Source organism: Scyliorhinus torazame, chromosome 10, assembly GCF_047496885.1.
Source record: "Scyliorhinus torazame isolate Kashiwa2021f chromosome 10, sScyTor2.1, whole genome shotgun sequence".
Taxonomy (NCBI): Eukaryota; Metazoa; Chordata; class Chondrichthyes; order Carcharhiniformes; family Scyliorhinidae; genus Scyliorhinus; species Scyliorhinus torazame.
In genome coordinates this window covers 187,750,029-187,777,534 of record NC_092716.1, presented here as the reverse complement: position 1 = coordinate 187,777,534, position 27,506 = coordinate 187,750,029, and the positions used below count along the sequence as shown (strand labels likewise).

The 27,506-nt window shown below is 48.2% G+C and overlaps 2 protein-coding genes across 8 annotated transcripts in view; one reads left to right on the top strand and one right to left on the bottom strand.

Annotated features, from left to right (window-relative positions):
• The window catches only part of LOC140384440 (GTPase HRas), an 88,686-nt gene extending 82,687 nt beyond the window's left edge, over positions 1-5,999 (bottom strand). Inside the window, exon 1 of one of the 4 annotated variants that reach the window (XM_072466146.1) lies at positions 5,754-5,999. The gene's annotated coding sequence lies outside the window, so the exon portion shown is untranslated. Of the gene's footprint in view, positions 1-4,731; positions 4,895-5,753 lie in introns of those variants that run through there. The other 3 variants (XM_072466144.1, XM_072466143.1, XM_072466145.1) reach the window with 3 other exon arrangements.
• Positions 6,000-6,506: 507 nt separating this feature from the next.
• The window catches only part of lrrc56 (leucine rich repeat containing 56), a 307,392-nt gene continuing 286,392 nt past the window's right edge, over positions 6,507-27,506 (top strand). For 2 of the 4 annotated variants that reach the window (XR_011933057.1, XM_072466140.1), the window contains exons 1-3: positions 6,507-6,834; positions 15,546-15,729; positions 26,221-26,330. The gene's annotated coding sequence lies outside the window, so the exon portion shown is untranslated. The remainder of the gene's footprint in view (positions 6,835-15,545; positions 15,730-26,220; positions 26,331-27,506) is intronic. The other 2 variants (XM_072466142.1, XM_072466141.1) reach the window with 2 other exon arrangements.

Below are 27,506 nucleotides of genomic sequence, written 5' to 3'. Positions count from 1 at the left end.
ACTGTGTTAATGGAATCCCAGTACCGACCTTGTAAACCCCTACCACCATGCGACCCACCACCCCGCTGGGTTCTTTTTTAACAAGGGGTGAATGTGGTGGTATACATGAGGGGTAGTACGGTACCCAGTGATGCCAAGAGACTATTGGTGGACAGACACTGGGTCCTGATCGGATCTTCCACCTACTGGCTCCACCCAGTAAGGCGGCGTATAAGAACCTGGGTTCTCCCAGCAGCCGCATTCTGTAACCGAGCTGCTGGGGAACAAGTCTGCGTAATAAAGCCATCGATTGACTTCATCTCATATCGCCATCTCATATCGTCTAGTGAGTGATTGATTGATTGTGCTACACAGTCCAAGGATGTTCAGGTTAGGTGGATTGGCCATGCTAAACTGCCCCTCAGGTCCAAAAGTTTAGGTGGAGTTACTGGGTTAGAAGGATATGGGTTTCAGTGGAGTGGTCTTTCCAAGGGCCACTGCAGACTCAATGGGCTGACTGGTCTCCTTCGGCACTGTAGGGATATGATAACACACTGCAATGGTTTTAACGCCCCTTCGACAATGGGGCTTCAAAACTCCTGTGATCTAGCGTTTAATCCCTTAATAGTGCAAGCATGACGGGAGATGGGGAGATATTATTTTTGAACTCCTAGAGTTCCTTATTCATTCACATCTTTCAGTATCATACTATTTGTGTATCCTCCTCTCCCTTGATTTACCAAACAAAATCTATTACCATGACAATAAGCAATTTCATTTCATGCACAGATCCACATTAAAAATGTCCTCTAATTCAAGCTTTTAAACTTAGAAGATTTTAATACACCTAACCAAATCAGCAATCTGTACCAATAAAAAAAAAGCTGGCTCAGCATTAATATAAATGTAGAGGACTAATCCCCACCCCCCCCTCCAATCTCAAGCAATGCCCATCAACTTAAACCATTGGTCAACCAACTTTCTGCCCATCCTGCGCTTTCTCAGACTACACGTCTGAAGTGAAGCCAGCGGAGACACTTTCCTGCACACTATCAACTACAATCATGCAGGAATCCAAATACCGGAGCACTTCAGTCAGCCCACCTTAATCTACCTGATTACATAGTTTTAATTCCCTTGTCTAACAATTATCTACGCAGTGGAGATCCAATATGGTAAACACTAGTACCAAACAATTTTGATCGAAGACCTGGGTCATAATTTTACAGAAGGAACAAAAAATGTTTAAAATACATACTGTTGCCCAATTGAGTAGGTTCAGCAGTTCTAGTTACATATGCAACTACAATGGTATTTCCACACAAAACATATCCAGTTTGTTGCAATTTCCTCACTGCATCACAGTTGTGTTTTTTCTTCCCGACTTGATCAAAATAGTCTCACCATGGCTCTAGAATGCAGTCGTTAAAAAAAATTCTCCATCCTTATTCTACACCACAGGTTTGTTTTTGCACTTGCTCCCTATCATTAAAATTTTCATCCCAGTTTCCTAATTCCACTATGGTCGCAGCCCTACCCATCTCTAATCTCCTCAGCCAACTACGCACCATGCTCCTTCAATTCCAGCCCTTTGTACATGTCAAATTACTACTGCGCCACCATTGGCAGCCATGCCTTTAGCTGCCTGGGCCCCAAACATTTCGGCCTCACAACAAAATGTAATGAATTGGCAGCTCTGGATTGGGCGCGGCTCCATAAATTGAGTTTTACCAGCCTAGCAAGTAGCCTCCCATGGTCCTTGGCGAGGTGGGTTCAATCCATTAAAATGAACACTTGCCTAGATTCTGGTTTTCATTTCAATGTCTTCTGGTATTTTTAAATCAGGGGATTGAGTGCTTATAATCTGGTTTCATATGGGCAGGGAAAACCAAGGATTCGGAGGGGGGGTCTTGCACCACTAAATTTGCAGTTTTATTACTGAGCTGCCAATGCAGTGAAGGTGCTGTGGTGGTGGAGAACTGGGATCTACCTGGGTGAGGATGGAGTCAGGGTTGGGTAAAAGGTACAGTTTGGGGGCACTGGTGATGGAGTCTCTGCCATTTGCTCCAGAAAAGTATTTGTCAAATCTGGCGGAAGCAACTCTTGTCAGCAGTTTTGGGATCAGCATCAAGACTGGCTCTCATTGTAAGAACCACACATTCAAGCTGGCGAAGTTAAATGCCACATGGGGAGGTGGAGAAAGAGAGAAGAAAGGGGCTGGAGTCATTTATTCTTGAAGGGGCTGTTTGCCAGCCTGGAGTTGAAAAAATGAGTCAGGTCTGATGTGTTTAGGTACCTCTATGAATTTTGACAGTGCCACCATCAACCTTACTGAAAAGGATTGCATCCTATGCAGGGGGAGGAGAGGATGGTACACCTGGCGTATATGAGCAGATTTTGGGAGGGATCTTCTCTGGGTGGAAGGGCTGAAGGCCATATGGGAGGAAGTGTGGAGCGAGGCCCTCAGAGCGAATGCCACATATCCTCTGCGAGGCTTAGCCCGATCCAGTTCAAGGTAGTGTCTAGGGCACACCTTACTCAAGCCAGAATTAGTTTATTTGTGGGGGTTGAGGATAGCTGCAAGCTTGAGGGGGTCCACGTATCATATGCACATTTCTGGTCCTTTCCCAAGCTGGCTGGTGGGTTTTTGGGTTTCCTTTTTCAGCACCATATCAGTGATCCTGAACATTGAGCTGCAGACAGATGTTCTGGCCTTTGCCTTACTGGTGGCTCAGACATGAATTCAGATAGAGTTGGAGGCTGGTACATCACCTAGTGCTTTGACGTGGCTCGGGAGTTTTTGCACCTCGAGAAAGCCAAATACACCACCAGGTGTTAATTGGAGTGTTTACCAGAGATGGCATATTGTATTTATATACATATTAAATATAATGAATTGGCCAAAGGTGCTTCACAGGAGCATTATGAAACAAAATAGGTCAACTGCCTTGGAGAAGATGAGTTGCCTTCTTAAACCTTCAGTTACCAGATCAGCATGATCAAATACAGATGAAACAAACCATTGAACACCACAGTAAGCATGCCCAGACGCCCAAAAGGCAAATAATAAGGTCAAAATAAACTTTCAAAGGAAGGAAGCAAGGTATAGGCAGCAAAGAAATTCCAGAGCCAAGTGAATCTAGGCAACTGAAGACACAGCCACCAAAAGATGGAGCAATTATAAATAGGAATGTACAAGAAGCCACAGGATTCTGGGCTGGAAGAGATAGGGAGGGACAAGGTCAGATGGAGATTTGAAAACAAGGATGAGAATTTGTAATCAAGATATTGTTTGGTCTGGAGCCAATATAGGTTAGTGAGTATGGGACTTGCCAAGAGTTCAGGCAAAGCATATGAATTTTGAAAGACCACAAGTCTGAGGAGAGTAGAATGTGGGAGATCAGTCACAGGTGCATTGAAATAGTAGAGTCTAGAGGTGCCAAAGGCAAATGTTTCAGCAGTGAGATGGGGTGAAGCAGAGCAAATGAGTTTGAAAGAAACTCTCAGTCCAAGTCAGCATGAATGAGGTCAGAAGCTCATCTCAGGGTCAAATGTGATCCCAGGATCACAATAAGGGGCGTTTAATTTCAGATTGTTGCCAGAGAGGGATCGAGTTGATACTTCAGGAACAAAAAGATAATGACTTCAGTTTCCCCAATATTTAATTGGAGGAAATTTCTCTCCAGTCAGATAATTTGGCAACACTGGGAAGGGAGGGGGTGTCGCCAGCCTACATGTGAAAATTAATGCCTTGCCTTCAGATGATGTCACTAAGGGGCAGCACGGAGATGAGAAATAGGAGGGAGAAGGGTCAGAGTTAACAGTGCAGGAAGAGAAGACATTGCAAATGATTCCCTGGTAATGGGAATGTACAAAAGGCCAGAGGATTCTGGGCTGGAAGAGATAGGGGGAGACAAGGTCAGAGGGAGAGCAGTCACTTGACAACTGAGACATTGGAGGAAGAAAGTGTGGTGAATGATATCAAGAGTGCAGACAGGTTCCAAAGAGGAGGAATGCTGTCAGTCACTTAGGATGCCTTTTGGTGACTTTTTGGTCTTGGAACTTCTGACAGGGCAGCAACCATATCGTTGGGAGTCGTGGGAAGAGAACAGGTTTTGGAATGGACATCCTCTTTAAGAGGCTTCTTAAAAGCTACTTTTGACCATCCACCCTAATGTGGCTTGGTGCAAAAATAGTTTTTAATTACATTCCTGTGAAGGGCCTTGGGATGTCTTACTAAATTAAATACACTTGTCAAGAGTTGGGAAGAGAGTTCCACCCACTGGTTCAGAGCTCATGTGTTGCCTGGTAAAGGAACTGCAGCTTGACTGCATGGAACCCACAGCGAGAAATATACCCATGTGCTGGATGTTCCAGTGCCATATGCATCTAGCAGTTCCCTACAAATCCCCTGGCTGGGCAAGTACACAAGTTGCCTTAGTGATTAACCCCGACAGCTACCAATTAGCTTTAGTAGTCCATCCATCTCGCCCACCCTGACCACACCCCAAACCGGACAGCTGTCAATCACTCAGCCAGTTGGTACTATCCACCCAGTAAGTAAAAGCCTGGCCTGTCTGTTTTGGTTAGCAATTACCAATGTAATTTCCCATGTAATTTCGGGAAAAGTTTAGACGGAAAAACAGGTTATGGGGCAAAAATAACTAAATCAATAGTGGCAAATAAATTCCAGAAACGCATTAAAAAAAAAAAAAATTCAGTGAAACACGGTTCTATTCAGGATGCACTCACTGTTTTACTCTTGGCAATATACCCGCAAAACAACCAAAACGGAACCAAATAGAGACGAAGCATGCGGACATGTAAAACTGGAAGCTCGGACTGGCAATGTAAAGGGGGCTATGATGAGCCGCCGCCGCTGGGTAACACTGGGGTCAGCTGGAGAGATGTAGCAATTCCACACAGACGATACAGTTTCATCGCAGCCTCTCCCGTCTCTTCTCTCTGCCCTTTAATCAATTGCTGCAGTCTAACTGACTCAATCCACAGGAACCAATCAACACACACGAACACCAACTACATCTTAACCAAAGTGGAGCGACAGGGTGGGAAATTATTTACCATGAAGTGGGGCGGGGTGAAGCAGGTTTTGTTTTTAAAAAATACGAGTGCCTTTTCGTGGCAATGTATCCAAAATGCATCTATTCGCTCAGATAGGTACGTGACAGGTTGGAATTATTGCATCCTATATAAATAAAGCGGAGCGTTGCGGATGGTGGGAAACTAAATTAAAAACAAAGCGGTGGGAAGGCTCATCCGGTCAGGCAGCTTTTGTGGATGCTACCTGGCTATTTCCAGCTTTTAAATTCCTCATTGCAATTTGGCTGTGATTGAGAGAGTCGCTTTCACTGTCCAGTTTACAGCTCATTCAGTTCCCCCACCGATATCCCCACAGTTGACCCCCCCAAATCATTTTCTGGTAAACAGAACTGGATGGTGTCTCGTCAAACATCACAGCCACAAAAAAACACATTTAATTCTACAACTCCCACTCCCCTCCCCTCCCCAAGTGAACACTTGCTATCTAAAACGCTTTAAAAAAAAAATACTGAACGATTTAAAGAATGCAACAGAATATATAAAATGTTATTTCAATACCTGGCAACACGTTCATAAATGCAAATATGAATAACATACGTCGCAAACGGATTTCCATTCATGTAATATTTGTAAAGGATTACTACTTAAGACGCTAGTGTAAATGGTTTTATTTTCCAGCAGCTGGGGCGTTACCCGGTGCTGTCTTGACTTACCAGAAACTGCAATAAGGAAGGAGAAAAAGCCGCAATCAGTAGCAGATAAAGAAATAAAACATAACCGTGCTGGGCAAATTCTGATCGCCTGCTTTACTAATTTTCAGTAATTGCAGCAATAAACGGATGCTGCGTTTTTAAAAAAACATTAATAATAATCAATGGCGCTCTCTCTATCTGGCTCCCACTTTCAAAAGTTCCTGCAATTTCAGCTAGCGCAGTTCCCCCGGCGCTGCGCGCGCAGCGCAAAGTCAAGTTAGTCGGACCCGCAAGACTGGCCTCGGCTAGCTCAACCTAACCTGCTGGCGCACCTCTTATTGGTTTCAGGGCGCCGGCCGGCACCGCCTTGATGCCCACCTCCCCGGGCTCTGATTGGCTGTTCGTTCCATCCATCATCTATTTAAATAATTGAACGGTTGGGGGCGGTGCTAAAAGTTGACTGTTTTTTGTGAGCTTTCCCAAACAGACACTAACAACTTTATGATTTTATTTTTGTGGTTAGAAAAATCTAGCGGTTAAACGGTATTTCTTATTTGTCCGTTCATTGGCTGATTCGACTCGGGCAGACAGGCGAGTGTGAGGAACTGCTTTTCGGCCCAGCGTGCGCAATGGCGGCTCTCGCAATGGCCGCCGGGGGCTGTAGTCTCCCCGTTGGTGTCTCGGCAGCAGCGAGTGGCACGGGGAACTACAATACCCAACCGGCGCCGCTCCTCCCCCCCCCCCCCCCCCCCCGAGTGGCGGCGGCGGCCGGGCCGTTGCTAAGGAGAACAAGCGAGAGCCGGACAGTGTTGACGGTGGTTGTCTGCAGAGCTAATTGGCGAGTGATTCAAGTGGCCGTCTGCTCGCCGCGGAATGTGCACCTCGTGCTTGGCCGGGGAGTTGTTACTACGCCAGGCACAGGGCCTTCCTCCGTTGCTAGGGAACAAAGTAAAGCACTCGGTCGCGCCGCCTGCGACAACAACAACCTGTATTTACACAGCATCCTTAACGCAGTAACATCTTCCAAGGTGGTCAAGCGCAATTGAACACCCGACTACAGAAGGAGATAGCGGGACCGGGGACAAAAAGTTCAATCAAAGAGGTTTGGCACAAAGAAGTGACCCGAAGAAGGCGAGAGGGTTTAGGGATAGAATCCCAGAGCATTGTCAGAGGAGTCCTGTTGAGGGAGTGCTCGATAGGGGAAACACTGAGGGAGGACGGTCATGTCGGGGAGAAAACATTGAGGGAGAGCTGTAATTTCCCGGGGGGGGGGGGGGGCGGAGAAACCTTGAGGGAGAACTGTAATGTTGGGGGGAGTACTGAGGAAGTGCTGCACAATCTGGGATGTATTGTGGAAGTGCTGCACTATCGGGGGGAGTACTGAGGAAGTGCTGCACTATGGGGGGGAGGCATTGAGGGAGAGCTGCAATGTCGGGGGGAAACATTGAGGGAGAGCTGTAATTTAGGGGAGGGGGAGAAACATTGAGGGAGAGCTGTAATGTCGGGGGGCGGGAATATTGAGGAAGAGCTGCAATGTCGGGGGGAGTACTGAGGAAGTGCTGCACAATCTGGGATGTATTGAGGAAGTTCTGCACTAGCAGAGGAGGCAGTGCTGCACAATCTGGGATGTATTGAGGAAGTGCTGCACTATCGGGGGGAGTACTGAGGAAGTGCTGCACTATGGGGGGGGGGGCATTGAGGGAGAGCTGCAATGTCGGGGGGAAAACATTGAGGGAGAGCTGTAATGTTGGGGGGAGTACTGAGGAAGTGCTGCACAATCTGGGATGTATTGTGGAAGTGCTGCACTATCGGGGGGAGTACTGAGGAAGTGCTGCACTATGGGGGGGAGGCATTGAGGGAGAGCTGCAATGTCGGGGGGAAACATTGAGGGAGAGCTGTAATTTAGGGGAGGGGGAGAAACATTGAGGGAGAGCTGTAATGTCGGGGGGCGGGAATATTGAGGAAGAGCTGCAATGTCGGGGGGAGTACTGAGGAAGTGCTGCACAATCTGGGATGTATTGAGGAAGTTCTGCACTAGCAGAGGAGGCAGTGCTGCACAATCTGGGATGTATTGAGGAAGTGCTGCACTATCGGGGGGAGTACTGAGGAAGTGCTGCACTATGGGGGGGGGGGCATTGAGGGAGAGCTGCAATGTCGGGGGGAAAACATTGAGGGAGAGCTGTAATGTTGGGGGGAGTACTGAGGAAGTGCTGCACAATCTGGGATGTATTGTGGAAGTGCTGCACTATCGGGGGGAGTACTGAGGAAGTGCTGCACTATGGGGGGGAGGCATTGAGGGAGAGCTGCAATGTCGGGGGGAAACATTGAGGGAGAGCTGTAATTTAGGGGAGGGGGAGAAACATTGAGGGAGAGCTGTAATGTCGGGGGGCGGGAATATTGAGGAAGAGCTGCAATGTCGGGGGGAGTACTGAGGAAGTGCTGCACAATCTGGGATGTATTGAGGAAGTTCTGCACTAGCAGAGGAGGCAGTGCTGCACAATCTGGGATGTATTGAGGAAGTGCTGCACTATCGGGGGGAGTACTGAGGAAGTGCTGCACTATGGGGGGGGGGCATTGAGGGAGAGCTGCAATGTCGGGGGGAAAACATTGAGGGAGAGCTGTAATTTAGGGGAGGGGGAGAAACATTGAGGGAGAGCTGTAATGTCGGGGGGCGGGAATATTGAGGAAGAGCTGCAATGTCGGGGGGAGTACTGAGGAAGTGCTGCACAATCTGGGATGTATTGAGGAAGTTCTGCACTAGCAGAGGAGGCAGTGCTGCACAATCTGGGATGTATTGAGGAAGTGCTGCACTATCGGGGGGAGTACTGAGGAAGTGCTGCACTATGGGGGGGCATTGAGGGAGAGCTGCAATGTTGGGGGAAAACATTGAGGGAGAGCTGTAATTTAGGGGAGGGGGAGAAACATTGAGGGCGAGCTGTAATTTAGGGGAGGGGAGAAACCTTGAGGGAGAGCTGTAATGTCGGGGGGCGGGAATATTGAGGGAGAGCTGCAATGTCGGGGGAAACATTGAGGGAGAGCTGTAATTTCGGTGTGGGGGTTGAAACATTGAGGGAAAGCTATAATGTCGGGGAGGAGAAACATTGAGGGAGAGCTGTAATGTGGTGGGAGGGACAATGAGGGAAAGCTATCGTGGGGGGGGGGGTGAGTACTGAGGAAGTGCTACACTATCAGAGGGGGCAGTACTGAGGGAATGCTGCACTAGCAGAGGGTCAGTACTGAGGAAGTGCTGCACTATCAGGGAAGTATTGAGGAAGTGCTGCACTAGCAGAGGAGGCAGTGCTGCACAATCTGGGATGTATTGACGAAGTGCTGCACTATCGGGGGGAGCACTGAGGAAGTGCTGCACTATCGGGGGGAGCACTGAGGAAGTGCTGCACTATGGGGGGGGGACATTGAGGGAGAGCTGCAATGTTGGGGGAAAACATTGAGGGAGAGCTGCAATGGGGAGAGCTGCAATGTCGGGGAAAAACATTGAGGGAGAGCTGCAATGTCGGGGAAAAACATTGAGGGAGAGCTGTAATTTCGGTGTGGGGGTTGAAACATTGAGGGAAAGCTATAATGTCGTGGGGGAGAAACATTGAGGGAGAGCTGTAATGTGGTGGGAGGGACATTGAGGGAACGCTATCGTGGGGGGGGGGGAGTACTGAGGAAGTGCTACACTATCAGGGGGCAGTACTGAGGGAATGCTGCACTAGCAGAGGGTCAGTACTGAGGAACTGCTGCACTATCAGGGAAGTATTGAGGAAGTGCTGCACTAGCAGAGGAGGCAGTGCTGCACAATCTGGGATGTATTGAGGAAGTGCTGCACTATTAGGGGGAGCACTGAGGAAGTGCTGTACTATCGAGGGGGGGAGCACTGAGAAAGTGCTACTCTATGGGGGGGGGGGAAGTTCTGAGGAAGTGCTGCACTTGGTGGGGGGAGCATGGAGGAAGTGCTACGCTGTCGAGGGGGGGGGAAATTTCTGAGTTAGTGCTGAACTATCAAGAGGGGTACTGAGGAAGTGCTGCACTATCGGGGTCTGATGAGAACCAAGAAGTGCTGCCCTATTAGGATGAGAACTAAGAAGTGCTGGACTATTGGGGGGTGAGTACTGGTGAAGTGCTGCACGATCGGGGGGGGGGGGGGTGAGTACTGAGGAAGTGCTGCACTATCGGTGGGGTGAGTACTGAGGCGTGCTGCACTATCGGGGTCTGATGAGAACCAAGAAGTGCTGCCCTATTAGGATGAGAACTAAGAAGTGCTGGACTATTGGGGGGTGAGTACTGGTGAAGTGCTGCACGATCGGGGGGGTGAGTACTGAGGAAGTGCTGCACTATCGGTGGGGTGAGTACTGAGGCGTGCTGCACTATCGGGGGGGTAAGAGTACTGAGGGCGGCTGCACTATCCGGGGGGGGGGGGGGCTGTACTAAGGACGTGCTGCACTATCGGGGGACTGTGACTATTGAGGAAGTGCTGCACTATCGGGGGGGTGAGTACTGAGGAAGTGCTGCACTATTGGGGGAGGAGTACTGAGGAAGTGCTACACTTTCAAGGGGGTAGTACTGAGGAAGTACTGCACTTTCGGGGGGAGGAGCACTGAGGACGTGCTGCACTTTCGGGGTGGGGGGAGTACTGAGGAAGTGCTGCACTTTCGGGGGGAGTACTGGGGAAGTGCTGCATTTTCGGGGGGAGTACTGAGGATGTGCTGCAACACTATTGAGGAGGGAGTGCATGCCGCACTATCGGGGGGGGCATTGAGGAAGTGCTGCATCATTGGGGATGGGGGGGAGCACTGAGAAAGCGCTCCACTATCACTTGACGCAGTAATGAGGGAGCCCTGTGCTGTTTGAGGAAACTGTGTCAAGAGAGACCTGCGCTGTCGGAGAAAGCAGTGCCGAGGGAGCTCTGTGCTGTCGGAGGGGCTATGTGCTGGAGGCCAGGGTAGGACTAAATGAGCGCTGTGCTGACGGAGGGGCTGTGGGACAGTAGCGAGGAATCGGTGAGCTCTTGAAGGGGGCAATATTGAGGAGACATTGTGCTTTCTGAGTGGAAGTACAAGAGTGTGCTGCGTCGTCAGGAGTGTGTACTCCGGGGGATCTGCAAATTAAGGGGGGTAGTTGCACGGGAGCGCGATGGTGGTGGAGGGTGTAATACTGAGAGAATACTGTGCTGGTGGAGAGAGCAGTAGTGAGCGAGCGCTATGCGGTATGGGGGGGAAAGTAGTGCGGGTGCCATTGGAGAGGGCAATAGTGAGAGAGTCCTCACTGACAGAGGGAGCAGTAGTGAGACAGCGCTGTGCTGTTGGAGGGGCTAATACCAAGGGAGCATTGTGCTGTCATATGGGAGAGGAGTGAGGGAGCATTGTCCTCTCGGAGGGGACAGTAGTGAGGGAGTGTTGTGCTGTCAGAGAGGCCAGTCAGAGGGGGCAATAGCAAGGGAGTGTTATGCTGTCAGAGAGAGCAGTAAAGAGGGAGCGTTGTGCAGTCAGAGAGGGAAGTCAGAGGGTGCAATAGCAAGGGAATGTCGTGCTGTCAGAGGTGGCAGTAGCAATGGCGTGTTGTGCTGTCCGAGGAGGCAGTAGCGAGGGGAACTGTGTTGTCCGAGGAGGCAGTAACGAGGGAGCACTATGCTGTCAAAGGGGGCAGTATCGAGGGAGCATTGTGCTGCCAGGGGGCAGTATCGAGGGAGCGTTGTGCTATCAGAGGGGGCAGTAGTGAGGGAGAGTTGTGCTGTCAGAGGGGGCAGGAGCGAGGGAGCACTGCTGTCAGAGGGGGCAGTGTTGAAGGAGCGTTGTGCTGTCACGGGGGGCAGTACCGAGGGAGCGTTATGCTGTCAGGGGGCAATAGCAAGGGTGCACTGTGCTGTCAGAGGGGGCAATATCGATGGAGCGTTGTGCTGTCAGAGGGGGCAGTAGCCAGGGAGCGTTGTGCTATCATGGGGGGGCAGTATCGAGGGAGCGTTATGCTGTCAGAGGGGGCAGTAGCAAGGGTGCACTGTGCTGTCAGAGGGTGCAGTATCGAGGGAGTGTTGTGCTGCCAGAGGAGGCAGGGGCAAGGGAGCATTGTGCTGTCAAAGGAGTTGTAGAGGGGGGTGTTGTGCTGTCAGACGGGACAGGAGTGAGGGAGCATTGTGCTGCAAGAGGGTCAGCAGTGAGGGAACGCTGCATTGGTGGAGAGGGCAGCAACAAGGGAGCACTGTGCTGTCAGAGGGGGGAGGAGTGAGGAAGCGTTGTGTTATCAAGGGGCAGTAGTGAGATGCATTGTGCTGCAAGAGGGGCAGTAGCGAGGGAACGCTGCATTGATGGAGAGTGCAGCAGCAAGGGAGCATTGTACTGTCGAGAGGGGGCTGGAGCGAGGGAGTGTTGTGCTGTCAGAGGGGGCAGTAGCGAGGGAGCGTTGTGCTGTCCGAAGGGTTTGTAACAAGGGATGTTGTGCTGTCAGAGGGGGCAGGTGTGAGGGAGTGTTGTGCTGTCGGGGGGTAGGAGTGAGGGAACGTTGTGCTATCGGAGGGGGCAGTAGCAAGGGAGTGTTGTGCTGTCAGGGGGGCAGGAGCGAGGGAGTGTTGTGCTGTCAGAGGGGGCAGGAGCGAGGGAGTGTTGTGCTGTCGGGGGGCAGGAGTGAGGGAGCATTGTGCTGTCAGAGAGGCCAGGAGTGAGGGAGCGTTGTGCTATCGGAGGGGACAGGATTGAGGGTGTGTTGTGCTGTCAGGGGACCGTAGCAAGGGAGTGTTGTGCTGTCAGGGGCTAGTAACGAGATAGCGCTGCATTGGTGGAGAGGTCAGTAGCGATGTAGTGCTGTGCTGACAGAGGGGGCAGTAGCGAGAGAGTCTTGTGCTGTCAGAAGGGGCAGTAGTGAGGGAGAGTTGTGCTGTAAAAGGATCAGTTGCAAGGGAACGCTGCATTTGCGGAGAGGGGGAGCATTGTGCGTCGGGGGGGTTGTAGCGAGGGAACATTATGCTGTGAGGGGATAGTAGTGAGGGAGCGTTATGCTGTCAGAGGTGGCAGTAGTGACAGCGCTGCATGGGCAGAGAGGGCTGTAGTGAGAGAGAACCTTTTGCTGTCAGAGAGGGTAGTAGCGAGTGAGTGTTTTGTCAGAGGGGACAGTAGTGAAGGAGCGTTTTGTTGTCAGAGGAGACAGTAGCGAGTGAGCGCTGTGTGTCAGAGGAGGCAGAAGCGACGGAGCACCATCCTATCGGAGGGAACAGAAGCGAGGGAGCCTTGTGCTGTCAGAGGGGCTGTAGTGAGGGAGCACTGTGCCAAAGATGAGGATAGTAGTGAGGGAACGTTGCTCTGTGCAACTGAAACACTATCTGGCCTGTGAGGTGAACATTAAAGATCTCATGGCACTATTAGAAGTAGAGTTTGTACCTGTGTACTTGTGCCAACAATTATCTATCAAACAATATCACTAAAACGGATTCTCACAGTTTTGGACCTTGCTCCGTACGATTAGGTTACTCTATATATTTGATATTAAAAGCACTGCGGGGTTTCCTGAGACTGAAGGGTGCTAAAGAAATGCAAAAGAAAAGGAAATGTTGGAAAAATTCAACAGATCAGGCAGCACCTGTGGAGGAATAAAACAGTTTTCACGTTTTAGTTCTGTGGCTCATCATTTGTAGACCTGAAATGTCAACTCCAAAACTCACTCCACAGGTGCTGCTTGTCCTGCTGAATATTTCCAGAATTTTCAGTTTTTATTTCACATTTAAAGTTTCTGTAGTATTTTCGTTTGGATTATTGCAAAGAAATGCAAGTCCTTTCCTTGAATGATAGATTCCTGATCTCTGCTTTATTTGATCTCAGCTGAGTTAGATGGGGGTATGATCAGCTGTTGTTCCTGCTTCTGATGACTAGAAAGTGAGCCTGTTTATCTGTGTATTTGGAGAGACAATAAGAGCAGGATAGGTCTGGGGCGTGATTCTCCGACCCCCCTCCGGGTCGGAGAATCACTGGGGGCTGGCGTGAATCCCGCCCCCGCCGGTTGCCGAATTCTCCGGCACCGGATATTCGGAGGGGGCGGGAATCGCGGCGCGCCGGTTGGCGGGACCCCCCCCCCCGCGATTCTCCGGCCCGAATGGGCCGAAGTCCCGCCGCTAAAATGCCTGTCCCACCGGCGTAGATTAAACCACCTACCTTACTGGCGGGACAAGGCGGCATGGGCGAGCTCCGGGGTCCTGGGGGGGGCGCGGAGCGATCTGGCCCCGGGGGGTGCCCCCACGGTGGCCTGGCCTGCGATCGGGGCCCACCGATCCGCGGGCGGGCCTGTGCCGTGGGGGCACTCTTTCCCTTCCACCTTCGCCACGGTCTCCACCATGGCGGAGGCGGAAGAGACTCCCTCCATTGCGCATGCGCGGGAATGCCGTCAGCGGCCGCAACATTCCCGCGCATGCGCCGCCCGGAGATTTCATTTCCGCGCCAGCTGGCGGGGCACCAAAGGCCTTTTCCGCCAGCAGGCGGAGCGGAAATTCGTCCGGCGCGGGCCTAGCCCCTTAAGGTTGGGGCTCGGCCCCCCAAGATGCGGAGCATTCCGCACTTTGGGGCGGCGCGATGCCCGACTGATTTTCGCTGTTTTGGCGCCAGTCGGCGGACATCGCGCCGATACCGGAGAATTTCACCCCTGAAGTGTAATGCGGCTGCAGTTAAATAGTCTGCCACTCACTGTCCACATCGGAAGAGGGGGTTTTGATTCTGTACTCCCTGATACCTTTCCTCAACACAACAACATATATCGTGCCTAAGACACTTCACAGGAGCCTCATAAAACAAAGTAAGACAAAAGCCACAAAAGACAATTTTAGGATCAAAGGTTTGGCCAAAGAGGTAGGTTTTATAATAATCTTTATTAGTGTCTCAAGTAGGCTTTCATTTAAAAAAAAAAAAAAAAAAAAATTTAGAGACCCAATTATTTTTTTTCCAATTAAGGGGCAATTTAGTATTGCCAATTCCACCTACCCTGCAAATCTTTGGGTTGTGAGGGCGAAATCCTCACAGACACGGGAGAATGTGAAAACTCCACACAGACAGTGACCCGGGCCGGGATCGAACCCCGGTCTGCAGCGTCATAGGCAGCTGTGCTAAACAAGTAGGCTTACATTAACACTGCAATGAACTTACTGTGAAAACCCACTAGTCGCCACACTCCGACGCCTGTTCGGGAACACTGAGGGAGAATTCAGAACGTCCAATTTACCTAACAAGCACATCATTCGGGACTTTTGGGAATAAACTGGAGCACCCAGAGGAAATCCACGCAGACACGAGGAGAAAGTGCAGACTATGCACAGACAGTGACCCAAGCCGGGAATCAAACCCAGGTTCCTGGTGCTGTTCTGCAACAGTGCTAACCACTGTGCTACAATGCCGCCCTTATAATGAGTGTTTTAAAGGAGGAAAGAGAGGTGTAAGGAGGGTATTCCAGAGCTTGGGGCCTAGAGACGGCCACCAATGTTGAAGTGATTAAATTCGGGATGTAGAAGAGGTAGAATTAGATGAGGGTTATGGGGCTGTAGGAGGTTACAGAGATACAGAGAGGCAAAGACATGGAGAATTTCAAAATGAGGATGGGAATTTTAAAATCGATAGCTAACAAAAATATTCCACATAAACATAAGAAATTACAAGATACTGAAGGCCATCTAGGTTCCCCTGAAACTTTGCCAAGGCAAGTCAGGAATGCATCAGAAGGCAAGGGAAGGAAATTGTAAAGGAAAAAAATCCAACTTTGCCTGTTATGGATATGTAGCAACAATGAAGCATTTGGCCCTGTTACATCACATTGTTTATTTTGCTTCTGATCACACATGTCTTGCAGGGTTGAAATGAGGCTTATTTACAGAATATGCCTAGTTTGACATCTTGGGCATCTGAACAAGGCAGCTAAAGGACCGAACAGGAAGGTCGTATTAGTCTTGATGCATTATGATGTGCTGCGCTAGGAAGGGAGAAGAACTCTAAAGGTTATTTATGGAGTTTGAGACATGTTCATTTTCCCCAAGGTAGGCAGACCATTAGCCAATTCAAATATCTCTATCTTTGAAGCTATTTATCAGATTGTCGACTTGAAACATTAATTCAAACAGGGAGATCAGTTGGATTTGTTTGAACCCATCTGTGAGTGGCAGTTGCATGTTTCTGAATAAACATTTTTTATTCCCTTGTAACCTCAAAATCAAAGAAAGTGATGAGTCATGTCCGTGAGGGTGGATACAGTGAGTCAAAGGATTTTTGTATGTTTCTTTTTGGTGTCCCAAATTGATATGTAGTCACTATGGACCTAGGACAGGGGATAAAACATACTGTTTATTTGTTTAATGCTGAATAAATCCACCTTTAATAGTTTTGTAGCCACCTGTGTTGGCCAATTCCCGTTGTAAAATGGAGAATAGCAAAGGCTGATGGGAAATTCAGCCAACACAGGCAGAAACTAGCAGGTGCAGGTTTACTGTGTATTAAACTCTGCAAAAGCCCAGACAGCATCGATACCAGCAACCATCGGCATAATAATATAGCGGCCATCTACATACTAATGAGTGATCCCCGGGAACAGTCGAAACATTTAAGGTAAACCAGGCCAAGCCAGACTCCTCGGCGCCAGCAGGAGCCAACACAAAAGAGGTTAACGGACACCTAAAGACCGTCCATCGATCAGGGAACAGCTCCAGTTTTGGAGAAATCGAACCAAGCGATTGGAACAAAGTCCAATCACTTGAAGCCAGGTACGGGGTCTGCCCCGAAAGGCGGGAAGCCCCTGGGAACTATAAAGTAAAGCCCCCAAGTTCAAATCGTCCTTCTTGACAGGGTCACTCAGCAACGCGAACCAACCCTTCACAGTGACCTGTTCAGCTGCCGCCAGAAGAACGTAAGTCTCAAATCAACGCTCGCTACGAGATAGGCGCTCCTAGCTACCAGTCCATACCAGCTTTTGAATCCCGCAGACTCAGAACCCGAACTAAAGGCCACTTGTTCCCCTGACCTGGTGGGCCAGTCCGAAGCTAAGTATAGGCCTGTTAGTTGTAGAAATAGCTTAGAAATATAATTTATGCATGAGTAGCGATTTACTGTGTATAATAATATGTGCTTTGATTTGAATCTTACTAATTGGTGTATTGAGTTATTGATCGTTACTTGAACTTGAACCTCGTGGCGGTATCATAAAGATACCTGGCGACTCGAGCAAAGGCTATAAAACAAAGCTAATTCAACCAACCAAAAGTTAGCAACAGTTTATAATCCAGTGTCAGAGAAAACCTTTCCAAAGTTAAAGAAACCTTGTGATACATTTAGCAAGTCAAACACAAGGGCAAAGGTTCTCTACTTAACTGCTGGACTCTCTGCATCTGGATACTGGGCAAATACAAATTTTGAAGAGGCTTGACAGGGTGCATACTGAGGGTATTTTTGGCCCTGGCTGGGGAATCTAGAATGCAGAGGCACAGATTCAAGACGAAGGATAACTCATTTAGGATTGAGATAAGGAGAAGTTTCTTTACTCAGAGGGTTGTGAATCTTTGGAACACTACTCCAGTGGGTTTTGGATGCTCCATCGTTGAGTAAATGTTTGGAGTCTCAGGGAATCTCGGGATATGGGGAGCAGGAGGGAAAAGTGAAGTGAAGCAGATGATCAGCACCTCCGGGTGCTCTGGTTTCCACCCCAGTCCAAAGATGTGCAGCTTTGGTGGGGTTACTGGGATAGGGCAGGGGATTGGGCCTGGGTAGTGTGCGCTTTCAGAGGGTCAGTGTAGACTTGATGAGCTGAATGGCCTCCTTCTGCACTGTAGGGATTCTATAAATGGCAGTGCAGGCTCAAGCGGCTATGTGGTCTGCTCGTGTTTCTTAGGTTATATTTATTTTATTTTTTAAAAAAAATATTATTATTGAAGGCATTTTTCAAATATACAACCTCAGCAACAGGTAACAACCCACCCTCCTCATCTCCCCCCATCCTCCAACCCTCAAGACCCCTGTCATCTCAAGCCTGCCACCTTTTTCTTTTTCTCCACCCAAACTCCTGGATCTTCTGACATTCTGAATATTGTCTCCTCCGGACTCGTAGCAACCCCTATGCCCAGAATTCATAACATGTGAAAACCCCTTCCGAAACCCCCTCAACCTCGGACACGCCAAAACATATGCACATGGTTTGCCGGCCTTCCGCACACCACCCACACCTATCCTCCACCCCAGAAAAGAACCGGCTCATCCTCGAGTCTGTCATGAGGGCTCTATGCGCCATCTTAAATTGGATGAGGCTTAACCTCGCACACGATGGGGAAGCGTTCAGCCTCCGCAGGGCTTCCAGCCGCACCCCAGCCCCCAACTCCGCCCCCAACTCTTCTTCCCACTTGCGTCTGACGTCCTCAGGAGCGCCCAACTTATTCATCAGCCCTCCATATAGACATATCCGCTATTCGCCCCTCCCCAATGTCATCCTTGGATAACAACTTGTCTTGCAGCCCTGGAGGCGGCAGCTCCGGAAAGGACGACACCTCTTTTCTAACAAAGTTCCTCACCTGCAGGTACCTGTACCTGTTTCCTTTAGGCAACTGATACACCACCTCAAGCTCCTCCAGGCCTGCAAACTTTCCATTCACGAACAAATCCCTGAAGTACTCAATCCCCACCTTCCGCCATCCCCGGAACTTTGCGTCCAGCACTGACGCAAGTCTATGGTTGTCACATATCGGCACTCACAGCGACATGCCTTTCAGTCTGAAGTGTTACCTACACTGGTTCCAAACCCTCAATGCTGATGCCACCACCGGGCTCACGAAGGATCGGCGAGAACGGCAGGGGTGCCAACATCAGTGCCCTCAAACTGGTCTCCCTACACAATGCTGCCTCCACATGCCCCCAGATCGCCCCTCCTCTACCGCCCACTTCCTAACCATCCGCCCACCCTAACCATTGTGATAGTTGTGCCCAGCAGTAATTCAACAGGCTCGGCAAAGCCAGCAGCCACCCTCACCGATCCCTTTCCAGAAACGCCCTCCTCGCCCACGAGGTGTTCCATGTCCTCGCAATCCTATTCACCTTTCTAAAAAACGACTTAGGAAGAAAGATACAGAAATACGAACAGAAACTTGGGCAGCACCGTCATTTTCACCGTCTGTACACGCCCTGCCAAAGACAAGGGCAACACATCCCATCTCTTGTCGTCCACCTTCATATCCTCCACCAAATGCGGCAAGTTCAACTTATGTAGCTGGGCCCAACTCTGCTCCACCTGTAACCTAAGATAGAGGAATCTCACCCCCACCACCCAGAACGGCAACTCATCTCCCCCCCCCCCCCCCTCCCCCCTCGTCTTCATATCCATCTCCCAAGTGGAAACCTTCCCCACCCACCCTGTCTTACCCCAGCATCAGGTGTGTCTCCTGAAGAAACACAGCATCCACCTTCAAACTCTTTAAGTCTGTGAAAGCATGCAACTGTTTAACCAGCCATGTCAGCCCTGCACATTCCACGTAATCAACCGGGTCGGAAGGCTCCCCACCTCCCTTCCTTGGCAGTCAGCATCCCTTCTTTACACAGCTCCCCATGGTCCATGCCCCACACTCTGGGACCTCCCCAAGATGTCCGCTGCCGTCCCTCCTTAACCAACTGCACCGCACCAGCATTTCTCACATCAGCATCCCTCCACTCCCCACCCCCCCCCATAACCAAACAGAAAACCAACCCATCCCCCCTCGCCACTCCCTCCTCCTGTCGAGCCCCCACTTCACTCCCATTAACTAGCCAACTAGCTAGCATGGTGGTCCCCGCTCGGGGACTCTCTCTAACCCCTTCCGCAAATCCGCCCTTCACCCCCCCCATACCTGGAAACCCAAACATAAAAGAAACCACACTCACCCTCCGCTGCCATTCTCATTAAATTCACCAATCCACCTATCCTGTGAACCCACATTCCCCACATTTAACATCTCCAAAGTTCAATATCCTCCCACTCCATGATGTCTCAAACTCACTCGCCTCCTCCGGCTCCTGATTCTGATGTGTAACCCACAGATGAGCATGGTACAGCATGCCAATGCTCACCCCCCCCCCCCCCCCCTCCTTGTAGAGGGCAGCCTTGATCCAGTTGTAGTCAGCCCGCCGCTTGGCCAGCTCCACACCCAGACCCTGGTATATTCTCAGTTCATTCTCCTCCCAGGTGCATTTCATCGTCTGCCTCGCTCATTTCAAGATTTTCTCCTTATCGAGAAAATAATCAGCCTCACCACCATTGCCCTTGGTGGCTCCCCCCGCCTTCAGTCTCCTCCACAGCATCTGATCCACCTCAAAGGACCGTGCAAAGACCGCCTCCCCATCAGCTTCACCAGCATATTTACCATGTATTTGGTGGCTTGCACTCCTTCAATCCCCTCAGGCACCCAGAGATTCTACCTCCTGGAGCAATTCTTGCAGTCCTCCGCCTTCTCCCTCAACCTCTTTTGGCTGTCCACCACCAGCACCATCTCTGCCTTCTGCGAGGCCAGCTGGTCCTCGTGCTTCCCCATCGACTCCTCCACATTCAGGAGGAGTCTCTTGATAGCCACCCTAAGCGATTCCACCACTGTAGCCAGGTCATCTGTGGCCTCCTTCCTCTGCTGCTGGAACTTGTTGTTCAAAGAGTTCACAAGCTGCTCTGTAGACCACTGGACGGGCAACAATGCCCCAGCGCCTTCTGTCATCTTTTTCTGTGTCGTACCTCGACTATTCTCGCGGTCAAGATGCTACCTCTTGTCACACTCCACGTCTGGTAAGCCATAAACCGACCCCACCAGAGGAGTATTGTAACCCTTCAATGCTTATGCACCATTCGCCAGCAAACACCCCTCAAATTCTGTGAGGAAGGACCTGAAAATTTCACCTTGAACGGGAGCCACCAAATGTGCGACCACTCACTCCAAGGCTGCCACCAGAAGTCCTTGGGTTCTATTTATTATGTAACAATATATCTTTGATCATGGAGGTCTTGTGGTGCACTGAGTGATGTCCCTGCCTCTGAGCCAGAAGCTCCAGGTCTAAGCGAAAGGTTCTATTTTTCATCACTACCATACAAAAGTAATTTCCTCAAAGTAGTCCATGAGCTAAGAATTTGTGTGAAGTGTATGTAGCCCCTTGTGATTCAATTTAAAAATAACCAGCAGCAAAACTCTAATCTTAAACAAGATAAAGGATTGTTTATTACAAAACTATTGCTGTAAGTTACTTAAGTCTTCTTGGGCAGTCCCTCATGGTCGAGGATGACTTGCTTCCACTCTGGGGAGGAGGGTTATGCGGTGGATGAATAGTCCAATCCTGGATCCCCAGACTCTGCCCCAGATTTGGCAGGTGACGTTTGATGAGGTGGGTGGGCCGCTCTGGATTCTGCACGCTCTTTCCACTGTTTAAGCTTGGCTTCTGCGTGCTCCACCCAACAAGGCTCGAGGCGATTGGCGCCTGTGTGGATGCTTCTCCAGTTTGTCAGTTCGAAAGCAAGCGATTCCTATGTGTCAATGGGGCTGGTTCCATTTATTCAGGGAGGCTTTCAGAGTGCCCTTGTAACCTCGTCACTGCCCTCCTAGTGATCACTTGCCATTGCGGAACTTGGAGTAGAGTACATGTTTCAGGAGCCTTGTGTCGGGCATGTGAGCAATGTGGCCGGCCCACAATGTGGCAGCTGGTTGAGTGTGACCAGTGCCTCGATACTGGGGATATTGGCCTGGGAGAGGACGCTCATGCTGGCACCCTGTAGGTGGATATACGGGATTTTGCGGAGCAATATTGGTGATACCTCTCTAGGGATTTGAGGTGTCTGCTGTACATTGTGCATGATTCTGATGCATACAGGAGGGCTGCTCTTTAGACCATGAGCTTGGTGGTGGACTTGAGGTCTGAGTCTTCAAATACTCTGTTCCTTGAGCATCCGGCGCATTTGAGTTGTTGCTGGATTTCATCATCAATGTCTGCTCGAGCCAAGAGGAGGCTCCTGAGGTAAAGGAAATAATCCAAATTGCCCAGGGGCTCACTGCGGATCTTGATGGTCGGAGGGCAGTTTTGTGTGGCAGGAGCGGGTTGGTAGAGGATCTTTGTTTTCTGGATGTTTAGTCTGAGGCCCATTCTCTCACATGCTTTAGTGAATGCGTTGGCAATGGTTTGTAGCTCGATCTCTGAATGTGCTCACACGCAGGCGTAGTCTGTGTATTGCAGCTCAATGACAGAGGTTGGGGTGCTCTTGGTTCTCACCTGGACGCATCGGAGATTGAACAGTTTCTTGCTTGTTAGCTCCACTCCACCAGGGAGCTTCAGCTTGATGGGGTGGAGTGTTGTTGCAAGGACAATGGACAAGAGCGTTGATGTAATGATGCAACACTGTTTGACCCCAGTTTGCACACGTATTGGGTCTGTAGTGGATCAGTTGGTGAGGATCATGGCTTGCATGTCGTCATGGAGCAGGTGGAGAATGGTAACGAATTTCTGCGGGCAGCCGAATTTGAGTAGGATGTTCCACAATCCCTCGTGGTTGACAGTCGTAGGCCTTTGCGAGATCAAAGAAGGCCATGTCATCCTTTGAGTGGCTATTTGATATTCCAAGACACTCCTTTTTTAAGTATCTTTCTTTATTGGTTTGTGGGATGTGGGTGTCACTGGCTGGGCAATATGCCCACCCCGGAGGGCATTTAAGAGTCAACCATGTTGCTGTGGGTCTGGAGTCACATGTAGGCCACACCAGGTAAAGATGACAGATTTCCTTCCCTAATGGACATTAAAATAAAAATAATCTTTATTAGTGCCACAAGTAGGCTTACATTAACACTGCAATGAAGTTACTGTGAAAAATCCCCTGGTCGCCACACTACTGCGCCTGTTTCGGTACACTGATGGAGAATTCAGAATGTCCAATTCACCAAAGAAGCACGTCTTTAGGGACTTGTGGGAGGAAACCCGACCACCCGAAGGAAACGCAGACACGGGGAAACGCAAACTCCGCACAGCCAGTGACCCAAGCCGGGAATTGAAACGGATCCTTGGCGCTGTGAAGCAACAAACAACACTGTGCTACCGTGTAAACCAAATTAGTTTTTACGACAATTGACAATGGTTTCATGGTCATCATTAGACTTATAATTCCAGGTTTTTTATTGAATTCAAATTCCACCATCTACTGTGGTGAGATTCGAACCAAGTCCCCAGACTATTACCCTGGGTCTCTGCATTACTACTCCGATGACAATACTACTATGCTACTGCAACTTGGAGACTTTATCCTCAACAAGACAACTCTGCGTCTTGACTCTTCTATTTCCCTGGTGGAAAAAAATCCTGACTTCTGCAGAGCTGAAACAGTTAATAGCAAGTTTTATGATACCTTGTGCTCTAGATTCTGTGTTAGTACAATGGGTACTTTGCAATCTTAAGAAAGAGACTTGACAACTAAGATTGATGAAGAGACATATGGTAGTAAATGTGATCATGCCAATAACATTTTGGTATGCAATAGAATGGAAACTCAATTCATGATAGTGCACCATTTATCACACCTACTTTGAGACACAGATTTGATCCTGCTGTATCTCCGATGTGCCTAAAGTGCCTGGTAGTCAAGGAAGATTATATGTGTATGTGGATCTGTGTCAAGATTTGATCCAATTGGTCTGGTGTCGTCAAGGTGCTGGAGAGGATATTTGACAGGACCTTAGAGTTTGATCCTTTGTTCTTAATTCTAGGTCTTCCAGATATGAGAATATCCTCTGCTCCTGGAATAGTAATGAGGACCCTTCAAATAAAAATTGGCATAAATTAGTCATGGAATGTTTCCCTATGGAATTGTTTTTTAAAAATTAAAAAAATTATGAGTACCCAATTCATTTTTCCAATTAAGGGGCAATTTGGTGTGGCCAATCCATCTACCCTGCGTATCTTTGGGTTGTGGGGGCGAAACCCACGCAAACATGGGGAGATGTGGAAACTCCACACGGACGGTGACCCAGAGCCGGGATCGAACCTGGGGCCTCAACGCTGTAAGACTGCAGTGCTACCCACCGTGCTGCCCCCCTTATGGAATTCTTGATATCTGCGATCATTCTAAGTCTGATACATTCCGTAAAGTGCGGGACCTCCATCTCAAAATTCTCGGCTCCGTTTTGTTTCCCATGAGCCATATTGCAAGTCGTGATCTCGCTATACATAAAATTGATCTCGCTATACATAAAATTGATATGTTATCCTCCCATGATTATTTGGCCATATCCTGTTTCCCCCCCCCCCCCTTAATTTTCTGATTGATCTGGTCTGTAAATAGAGCATTGGTTCTTAAGAACAATTGATCTGAATTTAATACATCTTTCCCTGTTTCAAAATCTGCAGAAATGTTTGTTCTGTACAATACCAGTTGTGCTTTGAAAAAATTGCGGTGTTTTAAACAAAAATTATAAAACACTTGATACAAATATGTATTAAAAGATAATAGGGCCAAACAAGTTGATTATCATCCAATTCAGGCCAAAAGCAAGCGATAAGAGCGGGCAAGATTATTAGTCAGCTACGTGATGGAAACAAAGTTGGAGCCTCAACTATTGCTATTCAAAGCTCCAGATTACAAGGTGCATGTAAAAGTGCATGCTGCCTTCCCGAGTGACCTGTAACACACAGTTTTACCAAACTTTTAGTTCATTTTCTTGATATTTGCTTCTTTTGTAATGTGCTGTGAAGTGCCTTGGGATGCTTTACTACATTAAAGGCAATATGTAAATGCAAGTAGCTGTTGTCATTTACTGAAACTGAGAAGATTTAAGAATTTTAAAATTACGAAGGACTTTCAGGAAATGGTGAATCTGGTTGTGAAGTCAGTGATGTGGATTGTCAATTTAAATACATTGCTGAAAGTCAGATTAAGGGAAATTTCTTAGGAGCTTGGCAAACAGTCCTCAATTTAGTAATGGTGATGACCACAGAGCACAATAATAACTTAATGCTATCCATTGCTAGTGTAGAACAATTACATCCCGCATTTGTATAGCACAGTGTGTCCAATATATTGCCCACGGCCACATATTGCTAACTGAATTTCTAATTAGTCAGTGAAAGATAAATTATGCTGTTGTTGGGGATGTGATCTCAGTAGTCCTCTTTACATGTTGTGCACTTTAACTTATTGTTGTGTGTGTATGTTGATGATTCGAAGACCAGAATGTGCAATTATTTATTGATTGTTGAGAGCTTTATTAAATAGTAGATATTTACATGAGGTGTTTTTCAATAAAGTTATTGCATGTGGCTAAAAACCTTGTTTTCTTGGTGCATCTGTTGGCTGGTCAACAATTTCCATTGGGTAGCACTGCTGTAGCACCTTTTAATGTACACATATTTATAGAGGAGTAACAAATTACTGAGTTGGGATGAAAAGGTGGGTTATGAGAAGATTATTTAAAGGAGAATGATAGAGTTCTTGGGAGGAAATTTACTTGATCTATATTTATAGCCAATGAAATGTGTTCCTGTCTGCAAGAATTGTTTTCTGCAAGGTTGTTAAAAGCCTGTCTCACTGTGCGCATGCATGTGTATGTGTTCCTTGCAGTCATTACATTACTTTATTATCTGCTGCCAGTGATTTTTGTTTAATTGACTATTGGTCCAGCTGCTCTGTGATTTGTGATTCTTTGTTTGGTACATTCTAAGGATGTGTTGGGTAAGGTACTAGTATATGATTTTCCTTATTTCAAGCTGCATAGAATGCAAAACCACATTCCTGATTCTTGGACACAATATTCAGATGGAATCTGGAACGACATCAGTTTCCCATTTTAAAAAGAGCATCTGAACATAAGTCGTATTGGTTTTGTTCTGTTGGTCAGTATGGCACCAACAGTACAGTAGAAGCTTGTTCTACATTTCTAAGGCAGAAAGATTCCCTTATTAACACAACTATGCCAGGTCAACGGAGAATTCCGCTGATGGTGTTTGAGCTCGGGTTCCATTCTGGAATATTCCCGTCCAGTTATATCAACAGCTGGGGACATAACACTGTGTTTAAATTTCCTACTTTGTTTACTAGGTTATACCACTTCACAAGTACTTCATTGACTGCAAAGCACTTTTTAGAATGTAGGAATGCAAGTCTTTCTCCTTGTCTATGTTCTCCTAGTGCCCTGCATCAGTTCTGACAAAGGGTGTCCAACTTGAAAATTAACCTTTTGGAAAAGTGGAACTGTTTTATACTTATAACCATTGAAAACACATCTGGTCATAGTGTTGGACTCTACATTGCTTTACAGGAGGGCATTTTGCGGCAGTAGGAACTGACTGGCTTTGGCAAAGTCATTCAGACTTAAAATGTTAGCTCCATCCTCTCTCCGCAGATGTTGTCAGATGTGAGATTGGCCAGCATTTTCTGTTTTTGTGACATTTTTATTAGTTGAAATAAAAGCAATTCCTAATGAAACAGCTCAATAATAAGTTCATTATAAAATCCATGAAACACCATATTTTCTTTTGAATTATCTGTAATACGAAATTTCTGTTTGCAGGCACTGACCTGACTTGTGACGTTTGCAATCCCTTTATCAGTGAAGAGGCAAATTTGGAGACTTTCAGGTCTATGGTTGCCATTTGCTATCCCCCTGTCTTGCCACCAAAAGTAAGTTTGCTTTTTGTCCTTGTCCTTTTGAAACATTGTTGGTGGGTTGTAAGGGGAAAAAAAGCTAACATTTACATAGTTCATTGTCACATGACCCAAAAATCTAACGGGTCCTCTGAAGCTGTTTGAACAGGTTCACTAAAGCTGTTTGGGGAAGGGCACCTGCAGCCCTTTCTGCCTTTGCTAATGTGATTGATTCTTAATACTTTCAGTACACCTAGGGATGGAAAATGATGCCTTGCAAGTGTCACCCATAAATTTGACGAGATGGTTTATTTGGATTTGGAAGAAGACGACCAACTACATGCACCCTTGTCGTTGCTAAGTACTTTTTTTGGCCCCTCCTGTTTACCACAGAATGGTGTACAACTCCACTCCACAGCAATCTTACAACTGCTTTCTTCCACCTTGAATAAAGAGAAACCTCACCCTCCCAATTCCCACAGCAGCATTCTTGACGCCCACACTTGTTTTCCCTATTTCTCCACACTAAAAATGCAGTGATATCGCAATAACAGATTTTCAGCCGCATGTTATTGAAATAGCTGTGTCTGCATGCATGTCTACCACTTGTTACTAAGGTACTTCCTTGTTGTGCACTATTTCAGAGGCTTACTAGAGAAGCTCTGCCTGACTCTTGCTTGGATCCTCAGCAAATACCTTGCTGATGATGCATCAAAATCACACTTAAAAGGGCCCGCACAATAAAAACTATTAGATTGAAAATCAAGTGGTTAGCACTGCTGCCTTATGTCACGGAGGACCCGGGTTCAATCCTGACCCTGGGTCACTAACCGTGTGGAGTTTGCATATTCTCCCCGTGTCTGCGTGGGTCTCACTCCCACAACCCAAAGATGTGCAGGGTAGGTGGATTGGCCATGCTAAATTGTCCCTTAATTGGAAAACTTAATTGGGTACTCTAAATTTATTTATTTTTAAATTGAAAATCAAATCTTTGCTCAAAAAATAATGGATTTGATCTCTGTCAAAAAAAACTACATAACACTGATTCTAGAATGTCTCAAAATGCCAATTTCAATTTCAACAGCATTATTGCTCCAGGACCCCTGCTGCATAACACACTTGGCGTTTTTACGGACTTGGAAGAGCTTGGCTTTCTCTCACCATGGGCATGTTTCCAATACTGAGCATCTAATGTTTCCTTTGATTGTAATC